The sequence below is a fragment of the Cricetulus griseus genome, unplaced genomic scaffold, assembly GCF_003668045.3.
Source record: "Cricetulus griseus strain 17A/GY unplaced genomic scaffold, alternate assembly CriGri-PICRH-1.0 unplaced_scaffold_2, whole genome shotgun sequence".
NCBI lineage: Eukaryota > Metazoa > Chordata > Mammalia > Rodentia > Cricetidae > Cricetulus > Cricetulus griseus.
The window spans coordinates 4,105,867-4,126,300 of NW_023276919.1; positions in this window are offsets into that span (position 1 = coordinate 4,105,867).

The window sequence follows — 20,434 nt, forward strand, 5'->3', positions numbered from 1 at the left end:
GATGATTGCATTGAATCTGTAGATTACTTTTGGCAAGATTGCCATTTTTACTATGTTGATCCTGCCTATCTAAGAGCATGGGAGATCGTTCCATTTTCAGGTATCTTTTTAAATTTCCTTCTTTAGAGACTCAAAATTCTTATGGTACAGGTTTTTCACTTTTTGGTTAGTGTTACTCCAAGGTATTTTATGTTGTTTGTGGCAATTTAAAAAGGGTGAAGATTCTCTGATTTCTTTCTCCACCAATGTGTCATCTGTATATAGTAGGGCTACAGAATTTTTTAACTTAATCTTGTATCCTGCCACTTTGCTGAAGGTGTTTGTCAGCTGTAGGTGTTCCCTGGTTGAGTTTTTCCATCACTTAAATAGACTATCATATCATCTGCAAATAGTGAGAGTTTGACTTCTTCCTTTTCTAATTGTATTCCCTTGATCTCCTCTTGTTCTCTTATTGCTCTAGCTAGAACTTCAAGGACAATATTGAAGAGGTATGGAGAGAGCAGACAGCCTTGTCTTGTATCTGAGTTTAGAGGAATTGCTTTGAGTTTCTCTCCCTTTAATTTGATGTTGTCTGTTGGCTTGCTGTATATTGCTTTTATTATGTTGAGTTATGTTCCTGTTATCCCTGATTTCTCCAGGACCTTTATAATGAAGAGATGTTGGATTTTGTCAAAGGATTTTTCAGCATCTATTGAGATGATCATGTGATATTTCTCCTCAGTCTATTTATATGGTGTATTATATAGATGGATTTTCGTATGTTGAACCATCCTTGCATCCCTGGGATGAAGCCTACTCGATCGGGATGGATGATTTCTCTGATGTGTTCTTGGATTCAATTTTCCAATATTATACTGAGAATTTTTGCATCAATGTTCATGAGGGATGTTGGTCTGTAGTTCTCTTTCTTAGTATTATCTATTTGTGGCTTGGGTATCAAGGTTATTGTGTCCTCATAAAAAGAGTTTGGTAATGACCCTTCTGGTTCTATTGTGTGGAATATTTTGAGGAGATTTGATATTAGCTGTACTTTGAATTTCTGGCAGATATCTGCACTGAAATCATCTGGCCCTGGGCTTTTCTTGGATTGGAGACTTCTAATGACTGCTTCAATTACATTAGAGGTTATAGGTCTATTTACGTTGCTTATCTATACTTGATTTAAATTTGGAAAATGAAATCTGTCCAGAAAATTGGACATTTCCTTTAGATTTTCAAATTTTGAGGAATATAGGTTTTCATAATATGATCTGATGATTCTCTGGATTTCCTCTGTGTCTGTTGTTATGACACCCTTTTCATTCCTGATTTTATTAATTTGCCTCTTCACTCTTTGTTGTTTGGTAAGTTTGGATAAAGTTTTGTCTATCTTGTTGATTTTCTCAAAGAACCAACTTTTTGTTATATTGATTCTTTGTATTGTTCTCCTAGTTTCCATATTATTGATTTCAGCCCTCAATTTGATTATTTCATGATGTCTGCTCCTCCAGGGTTTATTGGCTTCTTTGTTTTCTAAAGCTTTCTGTTGTGCTGTTAAATCCCTTGTGTGATTATTCTCCTGTTTCTTCATGTGGGCATTTTGCGCTATGAACTTTCCTCTTAGCACTGCTTTCAGAGTATCCCATAGGTATGGTTATGTCCGCATTCTCATTGAATTCTAGGAAAAAATTAATTTCTTTTTTATTTCTTCGTGGATCCATGAATTGTGTAATATTGTGCTACTTAATTTCCATGAGTTTGTAGGTTTTCTGTAGTTTTTGTTGTTGTTGATTTCTAATTTTAAAGCATGGTCGTCTGATAAGACACAGGGTTCATTTCAATTTTTTTGTACTTATTGATGTTTGCTATGTTGTCAGTATGTGGTCGATTTTAGAGAATGTACCATGTGGCGCTGAGAAGAAGGAAAATTGTTTTGTATTTGGGTGGAATGTTCTATACATATCTGTTAAGTCCAATTGTGCCATAACTTCTATTATTTCTTTTGTTTATTTGTTAAGTTTCTGTCTGCTGTTCATGTCCAGTAGTGAGAGTGGGGTATTGAAATCTCCCACTAAAAGTGTGTGTGTTTATATGTGTGGTTTGAGTTGTAGTAAAGTTTCTTTTACAAAGGTGGATGCCTTTGTATTTGGGGCACATATGTTCAGAATTAATTTAATCCTAATGTATATCTCCTGCTATGAGTAGGAAATGACCTTCTTCATCTCTTTTGACTGATTTTAGTTTAAAGTCCAATTTATTGGATATTAGGATTGCTACCTCCACTTATTTCTTGGGTCCATTAAATTGGAAGATCTTTCTGCAACATTTAATTCTTAGGTACTGTCTGTGTTTGAGGTTGAAGTGTGTTTCTTGTATGCAGCAGAAGGAAGGATTCTGTCTTCTTATACATTCTGCTAATCTGTGTCTTTTTATAGGGGAGTTAAGACCATTAATGTTGATGGATATTAATGAACATTGATTATTGTTTATTCTTGTTTGATTTTGATTCGTTGATGGTGGAAAGATTATGTGGGGATTCTATCCCTTTTTTCTTTTGACTGTTGGCAAGTTGGGATTTTCTATTGCCTATGTTTTTCCGGTTGTAGTTAACTTCCCTGGGTTGCAGTTTACCTTCCAGTAATTTCTGTAGGGCTCGATTGGTTGATATGTATTGTTTGAATCTGGTTTTGTCATGGAGTATCTTGTTCTCTGTGTATAAAGATTGAAAGCTTTACTGGGTATAGTAATCTGGGCTAGCATCCATGGTCTCTTAGTGTAGGTAGAATATCTATCCAGGCTTTCAGAGTTTCCATGAAAAATAAGGTGTGATTCTGATAGGTTTGCCTTTATATGTTACTGGAATTTTTCCTTTGCTGCTATTAATATTTTCTCTTTCTTGTTTATGCTTGCTGTGTTGATTATTATGTGGTGAGGTGTCCTTTTTTTGGTTCAGTCTATATGATGTTCTGTAGGCTTCTTGTATTTTCATTGGCATGCGTTTTTTTTTTTTTGGTTGGATAATTTTCTTCTATGATTTTGTTGAGTATGTTGTTTGAGCCTTTGAGTTGGATTTCTTCGTCTTCTTCTATATCTATTACTCTGGAGTTTGGTCTTTTCATGGTATCCCAAATTTCCTCGATCTTTTGTGCTAGGGATTTGTTGGACTTAAGATTTTCTTTGGATGATGGATCTATTTCCACAGTGTGTCTTCAACTCCTGAGTTTCTCTCTTCCATCTCTTGTATTCTGTTGGTTATGCTTACATCTGTATTTCCTGATCTTTCACCCAGCTTTTCTATTTTAAGCATTTCCTCAGATTGTGCTATCTTTATTTTCTCTATTTCAGTTTTTGGTTTTGAACTGTTTTCTTGAGATAATTGTTGATATCTATTATTTTTTGGTTTATTTTGTCTTCCATTTCTTTAAGAGATTTTCTCATGTCCTCTTTGAGGTCCTCTTTGAGGTCCTCTATGATTTTCCTGAAGATGTTTTTAGATCATTCTCTTCTGGTTCATCTGCATCGTGATGTTGAGGTCTTACTGGTGTATGGTTCCTAGTCTCTGGTGGTGTCATATTGGGTTTTCTGTTGTTGGATGTGCTTTTACCTTGTCATCTTCTCATCCTTCTGGGGAGTGTAGCAAGTGTTTCTTGTTCTCCTGGTGGGTGTGTGACCACGATTCCCTTCTGGTAGATGGAAACAGATCCAATACCCTCATGTCGGTTCACTTCTTGTGGGGGGTGGTGTCACTGTTATTCTGGTGTCTGCAGAGTACCGGCATGCCCTGCCGGGTCCCACCTAAATACTTTTTTCTAAACTTCATCTCCTACACTGCTGACAGCTGCCGAGGCTTAGGATGCCACAGTGAGTGTCAAACTTTCTGAAATTCCGTGGAGCAATCAGGTAATCCAGTATGTAATATTAGCACACTATTCCCAACCCCCCCAAAGATGATCAATGTCACATCGTCATTAAGAAGCAGTCTTCATAACTTGACATCCTTATTCCATAAAATGCAAATATAAGATCCCAAATTTCCATAATCAGTGACATTGGGAACGAAAGTTCATGGTATTTGGCTAATTCCCCATGTCACCGGAAAGGGTGCACTCACTCAGCCACTCTTGTGTTCAGTCCAGGGTTCCATGGGTACTAAGTGAGCAGACAGGGTTATAGAATCCCTTTAATAGGTAGATCCCTACCCAGTTTTCTCTGTGACCTTCCAATTCCTTTTTTCTATCTGCTATCTGGTATCTTCCTCGGACCCACTTCATCTCTTCTTCTGTCTCCCCCACTCACCATCTTCAACATTGTCAGAAAAGCTAAAGTTCATGGACATTCTAAGATTCATGTTCCATTGCTCAGGATTCTGTCTCCATAGTGAGCATTCCCTTCCACGTAAACAAATGACCAACTCTGGAGCTTTCAAAGCCATGGAGGCTATTTCTCTGTGAATTCTCTCCATAACCAGGTTCCGTTGAGCGGGACATCGAAGAGATATTTTCTAGGACTGACCAAACGTTGAAATACCACATCAGGTCGGTTTGTTTCCCAAGGATGAGGTCCACCACCACATTTGCTGAATCACGTGTGGGTTTCAGATTTAGGTCTTTGGGAGTTTCTCACACTCAACTGTTCAGACCATTGTGTCGTCTCAACTCCTCCGGCATTTCTTGTTCCCCAATTGTCGATGAACTAAGCCTGACTCCATATTCTGAGATGTTGGGTACTGTGTCTCCTTCAGCCACCTCCAATGGAATTACATCTTATCTTTAAGGGAATCTAGTAGTTACTGTTACTGTAGAAAACCCGTTTAGTGCCTTTTTTGTTGAGGAATGTCAAATACCCTAAGAAGTACAACAATGGTATAAGAAAAAGAAAGGAATCATATTTTTTAAAATAGGTGAGGTTTTCATTGTTAATTTCTTCCAGGAATGCTTAAATTCCATTAATTAGAATAGATTGAAAAGTCATTGGAATTCAGAAACTTGGGTGCATGAGATGATGTCAGCAGCAGATCTGAGTTCATTAGGCAGAGAAAACATCGTCCTTGAGTATGTTCGGAGCCTGCTCTATATGAGACATGCACTTATCCTAGCCTACACTAAGCCTTGGCCTGTCTCTGTTACTGTCTGTCTCTCATTTCATTCTCTAACTTTCTCTATCACACCCTGTCTCTGTCTCAGTCTCTGTGTATCTCTGTATCTCACTTCTGTGTCTCTATGTATATGTCTCTACACACTGGGAGGGAGTCTATAATTATATCGGCTTGGCAATGTATATGCCGACTACACTAAGCCGAAGTCTCTTTCTATCTCTCTTTCCCATTATCTCTCTCTCTCTCACGTTCTGTGTCTGTCTGTCTCACTCTCAGTCTGGTCCTCTAGATTTACATGTTCACCCTGGAGAATACCTGGAGCTATACTTGTCTGGACTGGTCTGCACCTAAATTGAGCTTTGATATGTCTGTTTGTCTGTCTCTCTCTCTCTCCCCCCTCTCTCTCTCTTTCTGCCTATCTCTCTCTCTGTCTTTCTGTCTCTCTGTTCTAGTACTGAAGAGCATGCTAAACCTCTCTAAAATGGAAAAATTAAGGTGCTTTTTTTATTGGACGAAATATACCCTTCACATTACAAAATGAGAATTCTTTCAGGCAAGTAGCTTCTATCATAAAGAGGCAACTGATGTGTCTCCAATTAATGTTTTTGGTAAACCCAAAATATCCCTGTAGGTTCCAGGGAGCTGAATGGGACCCATGTAAACAGGTCCAAAGATGCACTCCAGACAAATAGTATTCATCCTCTCTATGATCCCATGTTCCTTTATTCATCATCTGGGATCTCTCTTTTGTGAATCACTCCATCATCTGTCCATTCTCTGCTCTGATACAAGACTTCAGAAACCCTTTTGTTTCTAAAGTTTACTTCACCTCCTACACTGCTGACATCTGTTTGGTTCTAGGAGACCCGAGTGAGTGTTACCTGGCCTGTCCAAGGAAGGAACAACAGATACTCCAGGATGTGTTAGTACCACAACATTCTCAGGTTCCCAATGATGGCCAATGCCCTACTTCAGCAGGATGCAATCTTGAGAACTCGATATTCTTAATCCCTAAATTGCCATTTCTAACACCCACCATTCTGTATTTAGGGAAAGTAGGAAGGAAAGTTGCCGGCAACAGGCTGACCTGTCCAAGGCACCTGGTGTTCAAGGACCCCGTTAAAAGACAGATCCCATCCACTTATGCTCTCCTATTCTCTCTCTCTCTCTCTCTTTTCTCACCCTCACCCTTTCCACTTCATATGTGCTATCTGCTCTTTGCTATTTTTCTGACCCTCTTCGTCTCTTCTCCTGTCTCCCCAATACACCCTCACCCACCCTGTCTGAAATCCTCGGTTCATGGAATTTATATGGTAGCTGTTACATTCCTCTATGTTCAGTTTCCATGTACTAATTTCCCCTTCAACGTAAACAAAAGACCAACACCATTGCTGAGTAAGCCAGCGAGGTTCTATCTCTGTGAATACTCTCTCTGATCATGCTTGGATCCTGGGAATCCGCAGAGATCATTTTCTCCGACTGACCAAATGGTGACACACCCCTTCAAGTGGGTGTATATCCCAAGGATGAGGTTCACTAAGACATTCACTGAATCATTTGTGTTTTCAGAATTATGCCTTTGACAGTATCTTCCCTCAAATTTTCGGTATTCTATGATGACTTGAATGTTCAGGCATATGGTTCTGGCCTTGCCCATGATTTCAAGCTGATTCTGAGTTCTGAGATCGGGAGTACCAAGCCTTCTTGGTCCTGGCCCATGGGGAATACATCTTATGATTAAGGCATCTGTTACCTTGGAAAAACTGTTCAAATGCTTTTATGGAGTAAGGTCATATTCCCCTGGTTGTGCCTTAATGGACTACGAAAATGAAAAGACACACATTACTGAATGAAATTTGAGTTTTGCATGGTAGCTTCTTCCAAGAAGTTATGAATTCCATATCTTAGATTACATTGAAGGATCATTGGAATACAGGTACTTGGGTGCAGCAAATGATGTCAGAAGCAAGACAGAGTTCATGATTCAGAGAGAGCATCATTCTTGAGTATGAAAGGACCCACTGTTGGACCTGGCACTCAAATATCACAGCCTACACTAAGCCATGGTTTCTCTGTGTGTCTCTCTGTCTGTATGTCTGAATTTTCATCTCTAATTCTCTTTCACTCACTGTCACTGTCTCTCTGTGTGTGTCTGTATGTGTCTCGCTTGCTGTGTGTGTTCCTCTCTCTCTCTGTCAGACTAAACCACTCTAAAATGGCAAAATTAAGGTGCTTTTATATTGTGCTGCATATACCCTTCTTTTTCAAATATGTGAATGCTTTCAGTCAAGTTGCTTGTATCAAAAAAGGCAAATGAAATGTATCCAATTTATGTTTTCGGCAAACCCAAAGTTTTCTTTTATGTTCCAATGACCTGAATGGGACACATTCAAAAATATCCAAAGATTCACTCAAGATAAATAGTATTCAGCCTCTCAATGTTTGCAGATTCCTCTCCTCCTCATCTAGTACTTTTCCCTGGGAAAACCCTCCATCATCTGACCATGCAACCCTCTGTCATCTGGACTTAAGAATATTTTGTTTTCTAAACTTAACCTCATCTCATACACTGCTGATATCTGCTAAGGCTTAGGATGCCCAAGACAGAGCCATGCATTCTGGAAATCCATTGGGCAAACAGGTACTCCAGTGTGTGGTAGAACCCCAGTATTCTAGTGCCCCCAAATTTGGTCAATGCCCTTTCATCAAAAAGAAGCTGTCTTGAGAATTCGACATTGTTATTCCCAATGTTGCCAAGTCTAGGACCCCAAATTTCCATAATAAATGCAGATGAGAATGAAGGTCCTGGCATCTGGCTACCTACCCATGACACCTGGAAGGGTTCACTCACTCAGCCAGTACTCTGTTCAGTCCTGGGTTCCATGGGTCACTGTAGGCAAAGTAATAGGACCCTTTAAAAACAGATCCCTTCCCACACCTGATCTATTATTCTCTCTGTCACCTTAAAATTCCTCTCTGCTGTCTTCTCTCTGGTATCTTCCTCTGACCCACTTCATCTCTTCTACTGTCTCCCCCCTCACCCACTTAAACAATGTCAGAAAATCTAAAGTTCATGGACAATCTAAGAGTTCTGTTCCATTGCTCAGGTTTCCAATTCCATAGTGGAATTGGTTTCTTGTAAACAAATGACTAACTCTGGAGTTGTAAAAGCCATGGAGGCTCTCTCTCTGTGAACACTCTCCATACCCAGGCTTGGTTGAGTGGGACATCGCAGAGATATTTTTCTGGGACTGACCATACGGTGAATCACCGCAAGAGGTCAGTGTGTTTCCCAAGGAAGATGTCCACCACCACATTGCCTGCATCACCTGTGGGGTTCAGAATTATGAATTTAGGCGTTTTTTTCCCTCCATTTTTCGGACCCCTGCATTGTATCAACGGTTTGGGCATTTTTTGTTCCACAATTGTTGATGAGTTAAGGCTGACTCTGTCTTCTGAGATGTTGAGAACTGAGCATCCTTCAGCCACCATCATTGGAATTATATCGTATGTTTAAGGGAATCTAGATCCTACTGTTGCCGTGGAAAAACTGTTCAATGCCGTTCGGCAACGGGGTCTGAAATGCCAAGGCACAGTGTCAGTTCTGTGTCCATCCACTGGCCACGGTAACCCAGGGGCTGTTTCTGGTTCCATTCATTGACACTGTTTAGAGTCATCTGACACCAGCGATCTGTGTTCCTGATTGGAGTTCTGCAGGGGGCTCTGAGACTCCAAAGCCCAGTGGCATCTACATCCATCTGTCGGCTCAGGATCCAAGTTCTGTGTTGGGCTCCTACACGACAAATCCCAGTGGCATTTCTGCATCAAACTGCTGGCCCAAGATCCAAGTTCAGAGGCAGGCTCTAAAATTTTGATGCCCAATGTCAGTTCTGTATCCATCTGTCATCCCAGGATCTGAGTTCTGTGGTGGGATCTGACCTGCCAAATCCTAGTGGGGGTTATACATCCATCTGGTGGCTCAGGATCCAAGTTCTGTGGCGGGTTCCCACACGCCAAAGCCCAGTGGCAGTTCTTCATCCATATGCTGGCCCAGGATCTGAATTCGGCATATGCATATGTCACACTGAGGCCCAGTGTCAGTTCTGTATCCATCTGCCATGCCAGGTAAATAAGGTTCTTTCTCCAGTTCCATTCGTCTTCACTTATTCGAGTCATCTGACACTAGTTATCTGTGCTGTGGATCTGAGTTCCGGGGCGAGCTCCTACACGCAGAGTCACACTGGCAGTTATTATTCCATCTGCTGGCCCAGGATCCAAAATCTGCATTGGGCTCCCACACTACAAAGCCCAGTGGCAGTTTTGTGTCCATCTGCAGGCCCATGGAAGTCAGGGGATGTTTCTGGTTCCATTCATCGTCACTGCTTATAGTCATCTGACACCAGTGATCTGTGTACCAGATCCAAATTCGGTGATGGCTTCATCAGGCCGAGGCCCAGTGGCAGTTCTGTGTCCATCTGCCGGCCCTTGGAGGTCAAGGGCTGTTTCTGCTTCCATTCATCATCATTGTTTAGAGTCATCTAACACCCGTGATCTGTGCACCAGTCAAGGTTTGGCAGGGAGCTTCTACACAACGATGCCCAGTGGCATATCTGTGTCCCTCTTCCGGGCATTGGAGGTCAGGGGATGTTTCTGGTTCCATTCATCATCACTGCTTAGAGTCATCTAGCACCAGTAATCTGTGCACCAGATACAGGTTTGGCAGGGAGATCCTACACACAGAGGCCAAGTTGCATTTCTGTACCCATCTGCTGACCCATGGAGTTCAGGGGCTGTTTCTGGTTCCATTCGCAGTAACCTCTTAGAGTCATCTGACATCAGTGATCTGGCTCCAGAACCGAGTTCCAAGGGGTTCTCCTACACACCTATGCCCAGTAGCAGTTCTGTGTCCATCTGCTAGCCCATGGAGGTCAGGGGCTGTTTCTGATTCCATTCATCCTCACTGCTTCAAGTCATCTGACACCAGTGTTCTATGTGCCTGATCAGAGTTCGACGGCATTCTCAGACACGCCAAAGCCCAGTGGCATTCTATGTCCATCTGCCAACCCAGGATCCGAGTTCAGCAACACGCCCTGAAATGCAAAGGCCCAGTGCCAGTTCTGTGTCCGTCTGAAAGACCAGTGAATCCAAGGGCTGTTTCTGGTTCCATTCATCGTAATTGCTTAGAGTCATTAACACCAGTGATCTGTGCACCGGATCCAGTTTTGGCAGCGAGCTCCTTCACACCGAGGTCCAGTGGCAGTTCTGTGTCCATCCACTGGCCCAGGTAGGCCGGGGGCTGTTTCTGGTTCCATTCATCATCACTGCTTTGAGTCATCTGACACCAGTGATCTCTGATCTCGAGTTTGGTGTCGGGCTTGGACACGCCTAGGCACAGTGGCAGTTCTGCATCTATATGCTGGCCCAGGATCCGAGTTCGGTGGTGGTATATGACATGCCGAGGCCCAGAGGCAGTTCTGTGTCCATCTTCTGGCCCAGGTAAGCCAGGTTCTTTTTGCAGTTCCATTCGTCATCACTGATTAGAGTCATCTGACACCAGTGATCAGTGCCCTGGATCTGAGTTACAGCGTGAGGTCCTACACACAGAATCACAATGGCAGTTATGGTTGCTTCTGCAGTCCCAGATTCTGAGTTCGGCAGTGGGCTTTGTCATGCCAAGGCCCAGTGGGAGTTCTGCATCCATATGCTGTTCCAGGATCCAAGTTTGGCAGCTGTATATGACACGCCGATGCACAGTAGCAGTTATGTGTCCATCTGCAGGCCCATGGAGGTCACTGGCTGTTTCTGGCTCCACTGGTCGTCACTGTTTAGAATCATCTGACACCAGTGATCTGTGCTCTGGATCCAAGTTCAGCGGCAGGCTCCAACAGGGCGAGGCCAAGTGGTAGTTCTGCTCCACCTGCCAGCCCAGGATCAGATTTCGTCAGCGAGCTCCAGAATGACAAGTCCCAGTGGCAGTTCTGTATCCATCGGCTGGCCCAGGTAGCGGATGTTACCGCTTCCATTCATCGTCACTGATTAGAGTCATCTGACACCAGTGATCTGAGTGCCTGATCCCAATTCAGCAGCAGGCTCTGACACGCCGAATCCCAGGGGTAGTTCCACATCCATATGCTGGCCCAGGATCCAACTTTGGTGGTTGTATATGATACATTGAGGCACAGTGGCAGTTCATAATCCATCATCTGTCCCTGGATCCGAGTTATATGGTGGTATCTGATATGCCAAAGCACAGTTGCATGTCTGCATCAATCTGCCGGCCCAGGATCTAAGTTTGGTCCCAGGATCGGACACTATGAGGCCCAGTGGCAGTTCTGCATCCTTCTGCCTTTCCTGGATCTGAGTTAAGTGGTGGGCTCCGACACGCCAAAGCAGAGTTGCATTTCTGCATCAATCTGCTGGTCCAAGCTCCAAATTCACAGGCGTTTCCGACACGACGAGGCCCAGTGGCAATTCTGCATCTATCTGCCTTCTCTGGATCTGAGTTCTGGGATGGGCTCCAGCAAGCCAAAGCCCAGTGGTAGTTCTGCCTCCAGATGCCCACCCAGGATCTGATTTCGGTGGCCCGGGATCCTACAAGCCGAGGTCCAGTGGCAATTCTGTGTCCATCAACTGGCCCATCAGGTAGGCCAGAGGATGTTTCTGCTTCCATTCGTCATCACTGCTTAGAGTCATATGATACCAGTGATCTTTGCTCCTGATCCGAGTTTGGCGGCCTTCTCTGATGTGTCAAGGCCCAGTGTCAGTTCTGCATCCAACTGCTGGCCCAGGATCCAAGTTCGGAGGCAGACTCTGACATGCTGAATCTCAGTGGCGGTTCTGCCTACATCTGCCAGATCTGGATCCGAGTTCGGAGGCGGGCTCTGACAGGCCCAGGCTCCGTGTCAGTTCAGTTTCCACGGGAGGGTCCCCCCTCCCTCTGCCGCCACTCCTTTCCTGTCCCTTGGCCCCTGCTCTCTGTATATGTCCCTTCACCTTGGTGGGCCTCCACAAATCTACCTGATTTGCACATGGACTGCCTGCTACCTGATAATCTCTCTCTTTCTCTCTCACCCTCACTTTGCACGTTCTGTCATTTATCTGCTCTCTGCTATGACCCCCTTCATATCTTCTCCTGTCTCCACAACTCACCCTCTCCCTCCTGTCTGAAATTCTTGGTTCATGAAATATCTAAGGTAGATATTCCATTGCTCAGTGTTCAGTTTCCATTTTGTACTTTCCACTTCAACATACACAAAAGACCAACACTATTCCTGAGAAAGCCAAGGAGGGTCTTTCTCTGTGACCTCTGACCATGCCCATGCTTGGATTATTTGGAATCCGCAGAGATCATTTTCGCAGACTGACCAAATGGTCAGACACCCCTATAGTTTGGTGTGAATGCCAAGGATGAGGCCCAACACCATATTCGTGGAATCATTTGTGTTTTCAGTATTATGCCTCCAGGAGTTCCTTCCCTCCAATTACAGGTATTCTGTGTCGACTTGAGCGTTCAGGCATTTTGTTCTGCCCTTTCCCATGAGTTCATGCTGACACTGCATTCTGTGTTCTGGAGTACAAAGCCTTCTTGGTTGGGTACCGAGACTCCTTCAGTCACCTCCATTGGCATTACATCTTATGTTTAAGGGAAACTGCCTGCTACTGTTACTGTTGAAAAACTTTTCATTGCCTTTTTGTGGAGCATTGTCAAATAACCTAAGAAGTACATCAATGGACTAACAAAATGAAAGGAATCACATTACTGTAAAAATTCTGAGTTTTCCATGGTTAGCTTCTTCCAGGAAGATTTAAATTCCATTTGTTAGTTTAGATTGAAAGATCATTTCACTGCAGATACTTGGGTGCATGCGATGATGTCAGCAGCATGACACAGTTCATTAGGCAGTGACAGCATCCTCCATGAGTAAGTTGGGAGACAGCTTCTGTGTGCATAATACACTTATCCTAGCCAACACTAAGCCTTCAACTGTCTGTCTGTCTGTCTGTCTGTGTGTCAGTCTGTCTGTGTGTCAGTGTATCTGTGTGTCTGTTTGTCATTTCATTTCCTACCTCTTTCTCCATCATTCACTGTCTCTGTCTCTGTCTCTGTCTCTGTCTCTGTGTATGTCAGTCTCTCAATGTCTGTGTCGCTATGTATATGTCTCAACACACTTGGAAGGAGTCTATAATTCTAACTGCTTTACAATGTGTTTGCTTGCTACACTAAGCCAAAGTCTCTGTCTCTCTCTGTCTGGTCCTCTGTTTTTTGTAATTTATTTATTAGTTCCAGTTAGGGAACAAGTTTGTTTCACATTTAAGTCCCTTCTCCCTCTCCCTCCCCCACGCCCTCTCTCTTCCCCCACCCTCAGCCTACCCCCACCCCATCCACCCACCACTCCCTAGGCAGGGCAGGGCCCTCAACGGGGCCTCTGCAAAGTCCACCAAATCCTCCTTTGATGGTCCTGAGACCTTCCCCATGTGTCTAGGGCAAGAGTGTAACCCTTCATGGGCTCTCAAAGTCCCTTCTTGCACCAGGGAAAAATACTAATCCACCACCAGAGGCTTCCTGAAGTGCAGAGGGCTCCTTATTGACATCCATGTTCAGGGGTCTGGATCAGTCTTGTACTGGCCTCCCCGACAGCATCTGGGGTCGATGTGCTCTCTCTTGCTCAGGCCAACTGTTCCTGTGGGATTCTCCAACCTGGTACAGACCCCTTTGCTCTTCATTCCTCCCTCTCTTCAACTAAATCCCCTATTTCAGCTCAGTGTATATCTGTGGATGTCTGTCTTTGCTTCCATCAGCCACTGGATGAGGGCTCTAGGATGGCATAAAGAGAAGTCATCAATCTTATTTTAGGGGAAGGGCTTTTAGGTTATCCTCTCCACCATTGCCTGGATTGTCAGATCATGTCATCCTTGTAGGTCTCTGGAGATCTCCCTGGTTCCAGATCTCTTCTCGGTCCTATAGTGGCTCCCTCTGATATGGTATCTCTCATTCTGCTTTCTCTCCTCCATTCATCCCCCAACTCAATATTTCTGCCCTTCCATTTCCTCTCCTCTACTCCTCCTTTCTTGCTCTTATTGTAGCAGCTCCCTCCCCCCTACCCTCCTGCTTCCAATTAGTTCAGGAGTTCATGCCACTTCCATTCCTGGGGACCATTTATCCCTTAGAGTCTTTCATGTTTCCTAGTTTCTTTTGTGAAGAGGATTATAGGCTGGTAATCCTTTGCTCTATATCAAAAATTCATATATGAGTGAGTACATACCATGTTTGTCTTTTTGTGACTGAGTTACCTCACTCAGGATGGTTTCTTCTAGTTCCATCCGTTTGCCTGCGAATTTCAAGATTCCATTTTTTTTCCTGCTGAGTAGTACTCCATTGTATAAATGTACCACATTTTCTCTATCCATTCTTCAGTTGAGGGGCATCTAGGTTGCTTACAGGTTCTGGCTATTACAAACAATGCTGTTATGAACATGGTTGAACATATGTCCTTGTTGTATGAGCATGCATATTTTGGGTATATAACCAAAAGATGAATGGCTGGATCTTGAGGTAGATGATTCCCATTTTTCTGAGCAACCGCCATACTGATTTCCAGAGTGGTCTTACAAGTTCGCACTCCCACCAGCAATGGATGAGTGTTCCTTTTTCTCCACATCCTCTCCAGCATAGATTGTCATTGGTATTTTTGATTTTAGCCATTCTGACAGGTGTGAGGTGGTATCTCAGTGTTGTTTTGAGTTGCATTTCTCTGATGGCCAATGATTTTGAGCACTTTCTTAAGTGTCTTTCATCCATTTCAGATTCCTCTGTTGAGAATTCTCTATTTAGTTCTGCACCTCAATTTTTAATTTCATTTTTTCATGATTTGGTGGTTAGCTTCTTGATTACTTTATATATTTTGGAAATCAGTCCTCTGTCAGATATGGGATCGGTGAAGATCTTTTCCCATTCTGTGGGTCTTCGATTTGTCCTATTGACAGTTTCCTTTGCCTTGCAGAAGCTTCTCAGTTTCAGGATGTCCCATTTATTAATTGCAGACCTCAATGTCTGTGCTACTGGCGTAATGTTCAGGAAGCAGTCTCCTGTGCCAATTTGTTCAAGGGTAATTCCCACTTTCTCTTCTAGAAGATTCAGTGTGGCTGGATTTATGCTGAGATAGTTGATCCTTTTGCACTTTAGTTTTGTGCATGTTGACAGGTATGGATCTATCTGCAATTTTCTGCATGCCCGAATCCAATTGTACCAGCACCATTTGTTGAAGATGCTATATTTTTTTCCTTTGTATAGATTTAGCACCTTTGTCAAAGATAAGGTATTTGTAGGTGCGTGGGTCAATATCAGGGTTTTCAATTCGATTCCATTGGTCTATCTGTCTATTTTTATGCCAATACGAAGCTGTTTTCAGAACTATGGCTCTATAGTAGAGCTTGAAGTCGGGGATGGTGATGCCTCCAGAAGATCCTATATTGTGAAGAGTTGTTTTGGTATCCTGGATTTTTTATTTTTCCATATAAAGTTGAATATTGTTCTTTCAATATCTGTGAAAAACTGTGTTGGGATTTTGATGGGGATTGCATTGAATCCGTAAATTGCTTTTGGTAGGATTGCCATTTTTACTATGTTAATTCTACCTATCCAAGCACATGGGAGATCTTTCCATTTTCTGGTATCTTCTTTAATTTATTTCTTTAAAGTCTCAAAGTTCTTATTGTACAGTTCTTTCACTTTTTTGGTTAGTGTTACCCCAAGATATTTTATGTTGCTTGTGGATATTGTGAAAGTTGATGTTTCCCTGATTTCTTTCTCATTGGATTTATCATCTGTATATAGAAGGGCTACTAATTTTTTTTGAGTTAATTTTGTATCCTGCTATTTTGCTGAAAGTGTTTTTCAGCCGTAGGAGTTCCCTGGTAGAGTTTTTCGGGTCACTAATGTAGACTATCATGTTGTCTGCAAATAGTGAAAGTTTGACTTCATCCTTTCCAATTTGTATCCCATTGATCCCCTTTTTTTGTCTTATTGCTCTAGTTCTGGATAGTCTAGAACTTGTAGACTATCTTGTCATCTGCAAATAGTGAAAGGTTGACTTCATCCTTTCAATTTACATCCCTTTGATCCCCTTTTCTTGCCTTATTGCTCTAGCCAGAAATTCAAGTACAATATTGAAGACATATGGAGAGAGTGGACAGCCTTGTCTTATTCCTGATTTTAGAGGAAACCCTTTGAGTTTCTCTCCATTTAGTTTGATGCTGGCTATTGGTTTGGTGTATATTGTGTTTATCATGTTTAGATATGTTCCTGTTATTCCTGTTATCTTTATCTTTATCCAAGATCTTTATCATGAAGGGATGCTGGATTTTGTCAAAGGCTTTTTCAGCGTCTAGTGAGATGATCATGTGGTTTTTCTTTTTCAGTTTGTTTATGTGGTGGATTACATTGATGGATTTTTGTATGTTGAAACATCCTTGCATCCCTGGGATGAAGGCAACTTGATCATGGTGGATGATTTTTCTGATATGTTCTTGGATTCCGTTCGCCAATATTTTATTGAGTATTTTAGCATCAATGTTCATGAGGGATATCGGTCAGTAGTTCTCTTTCTTAGTCATATCTTTGTGTGGTTTGGGTATCAAAGTGATTGTAGCCTTGTAGAAAGAGTTTGGCAATATCCCATCTGCTTTTATTGTGCGGAACAGTTTGAGGAATACGGGAATTATCTCTCGTTTGAATTTCTGGTAGAATTCTGCAGTGAAGCCATCTGGCCCTGGGCTTTTTTTGGTTGGGAGGCTTTTGATGACTGCTTCTATTTCATTAGGGGTTATAGGTCGATTTAAACTGTTTATCTGATCTTGATTTTATTTTGGTAAGTGATATTTATCCAGAAAGCTTTCCATTTCCTTTAGATTTTCCAATTTTGTGGAATACAGGTCTTCAAAGTATGACCTGATGATTCTCTGGATTTCCTCAGTGTCCGTTGTTATATCCCCCTTTTCATTTCTGTATTGTTAATTATAATGCTCTTTCTCTGCCTTTTGGTTAGTTTGGCTAGAGGTTTGTCTATCTTATTGATCTTCTCAAAGAACCAACTCTTAGTTTCATTGATTTTGGTACTGTTTTCCTAGTTTCTACTTTGTTGATTTCAGCTCTCAGGTTGATTATTTCCTGGCGTCTACTCCTCCTTGGTGTCTTTGCTTCTTTTTGCTCTAAAGCTTTCAGTTGTTCTGTCAATTCTCTAATGTTATTTTCCTCCACTTTCTTCATGAGGGCACTTAGTGCTATGAACTTCTGTCTTAGCACTGCTTTCAGAGTGTTCCATAAGTTTGGGTATGTTGTGTCTACATTCTTATTAAATTCTAGGAAGTCTTTAATTAATTTTTTTATTTCTTCCTCAACCCAGGAATGATGCAATAGGGTGTTATTCACTTTCCACGTGAATGTAGGTTTTCTGCAATTTGTATTGCTGTTGAATTCTAGCTTTAATGCATGGTGGTCTGATAAGATACAGGGGGTTATTTCAATACCTTTGTAACTGTGGAGGTTTGCTTTGCTGCCAACTATGTGGTCAATTTTTGAGAAGGTTCCATGTGGCGCTGAGAAGAAGGTATAATCTTTTGTGTTTGGTGGAATGTTCTATAGATATCTGTTAAACCCAGTTGGGTCATAATTTCTGTCAGATCCTTTGTTTCTTTGTTAAGTTTCTGTCTGGTGGTCCTGTCTAGTGGTATATGGGGGGTGTTGAAGTCTCGTACTATAAGTGTGTGTGGTTTTATGTGTGGTTTGAGCTTTAGTAATGTTTCTTTTACAAATGTGGGTACTTTCGTATTTGGGGCATAGATGTTCAGGATTGAGACTTCATCTTGATGGACTTTTCCTGTGATGAGTATGAAATGCCCTTCTTCATCTCTTTTGATTGATTTTAGTTTGAAGTCTAATTTGTTAGATATTAGGATTGCTACACCAGCTTCTTTCTTCAGCCCATTTGATTGGAGAATTTTTTCCCGTCCTTTTACTCTGAGAAATCACCTGTCTTTGAAATTGAGTTGTGTTTCTTGTAAACAACAGAAGGATGGATTGTGTCTTCGTATCCATTCTGTTAGCCTATATATTTTTATGGGTAAGTTAAGACCATTGACATTTAGAGATATTATTGTCCATTGTTCATTGGTTCTTCTTTGTTTTGGATTTATTGTTGGTGGTGTCATTGCGTGTGGATTTCGCCCTCCTGTTGCTTTTTGTGTTTGGTAAAATTAGATTATATATTGCCAGTGTTTTTGTGAGTGTGGTTATGTTCGTTGGGTTGGAGTTTTCCTTCCACAACCTTCTGTAGTGCTGGATTTGTGGATATGTATTGTTTAAATCAGTTTTTGTCATGGAATATCTTGTTTTCTCCATCTATAGTGATTGAAAGTTTTGCTGGGTACAGTAGTCTGGGTTGACATCCATGCTCCCTTAGTGCTTGTAGGGTATCTATCCAAGACCTTCTGGCTTTCAGAGTTTCCATTGAGAAGTCAGGTGTGATTCTGATTGGTTTGCCTTTATATGTTACTAGTCCTTTTTCCTTGGCTGCTCTTAAAATTTTCTCTTTATTCTGTAGAATTGGTGTTTTGATTATTACGTGTTGGGGGAATTCTTCTTGTGGTCCAGTATGTTTGGTGTCCTGTGAGTTTCTTGTACTTTCATAGGCATATCCTTCCGTAGGTTGGGGAAGTTTTCTTCTATGATTTTGTTGCATATGTTTTCTGTACCTATGAGCAGTGTTTCTTCACCTTCTTCTACACCTATCATTCTTAGGTTTGGTCTTTTTACGGTGTCCCACATTTCCTGGATATTTTGTGTAAGGGATTTGTTGGACTTGAGGTTTTCTTTGGTTGATGAATGTATATCCTCTAGTGAGTCTTCAATAGGTGAGATTATCTCTTCCATCTCTTGAATTCTATTGGTTATACTCCCATCTTTAGTTCCTGATCTTTTATCCAGCCTTTCCATTTCCAGCATCGCCTCATCTTGTGTTTCTTAATTGTGTCTATTTTAGCTTTCATGCTTTGAACTGTTTCAAGAACTTCCTTCACTTGTTTGGATGTTTTTTCTTGGGTTTCTTTAGATTCTTTAAGAGATTTTTTTATTTCTTGAATTTTTTGGTTTGTCTTTTCCTCCATTTCATGTAATTTTTTGTTTGCTTTTTCTTCTATTTCTTTAAGGGATTTTCTTGTTTCCTCTTTAAAGGGCTCTATCATCTTTCTGAGATAATTTTTGAGGTCCATCTCATCTTCATGCTCTGTGTTAGTCTTTTCAGATCTTGCTGAAGTGGGGTCCCTAGAGTCTGGTGGTGTCATATTGGTCTTTCTGTTGTTGAGTGAAATCTCATTCTGTCTCCTTCTCATATCTTGTTTTAGTGGGTGCAGGTTGGGTCTCCATATCTCCTCTTGTGACCCAGTGGTGTGTGGGGGCCAGGAATTCAATGTCCACAACTCTGAATGGTCTTGCCTCTCCTGGTAGTGTTCTCACTCGTTGTGGATCAGTTGGCCAAAGGAGATGGAAGAGTGGGGTGTTTCCAGATTCAGGGAGCTCCTCCTTGTCTTTGTGTCTCTACCCAAAGCAGGCGGGCACAGGCCCAGGGTGATCGGTGTGAGTGATGGTTTGGTTGGGGGTTGGGTAAGGGCAGAGACTCACTCACCTAGTTCCTGGGTCGGTCAGTGGAATGGAAGAGTGGGGTGCTATCAGATTCAGGGAGCAGGGAGCTCCTCCCTCGGTCCTCTGTTTTTTACTCTCTACTGACACTCTACTTGTTCTGGACTGGTCTCCACCCAAACTGTGCTTTTACCTGTCCAATTGTATGTGTCCCTCTCTCTCTCTCTCTCTCTCTCTCTCTCTCTCTCTCTCTGTGTGTGTGTGTGTGTGTGTGTGTGTGTGTGTGTGTGTGTGTGTGTTTGTGTGTGTTTGTCAGTCTGTCTCTCTGCCCGAGTACTGAAGAGCATAAAAAACTTGTTACAATGACAAAAGTAAGGGGTATTTTATTTTCCAAAAGATACCATTCCTTTCCAAAATGAGAATGCTTTCAGCCAAGTTGCTTCTATCATAAAGAGGCAGGTGATGTGTCTCCAATTTATTTTTTATTGAAGCCAAAATATCCCTGTAATTTCCAGGGAGATGAATGGGACCCATGCAAACAGATCCAAAGATGGACTCCAGAAAAATAGTATTCAGCCTCTGTATGACCACAGATTCCTTTCTCCATCATCTGAGGTCTCTCTTTACCTAATCACTACATCATCTGTCCTATCACTGCTCTGATACCAGGGCTTCAGAAACACTTTTGTTTCTGAACTTAACTTCATCTCCTACACTGATGACATCTG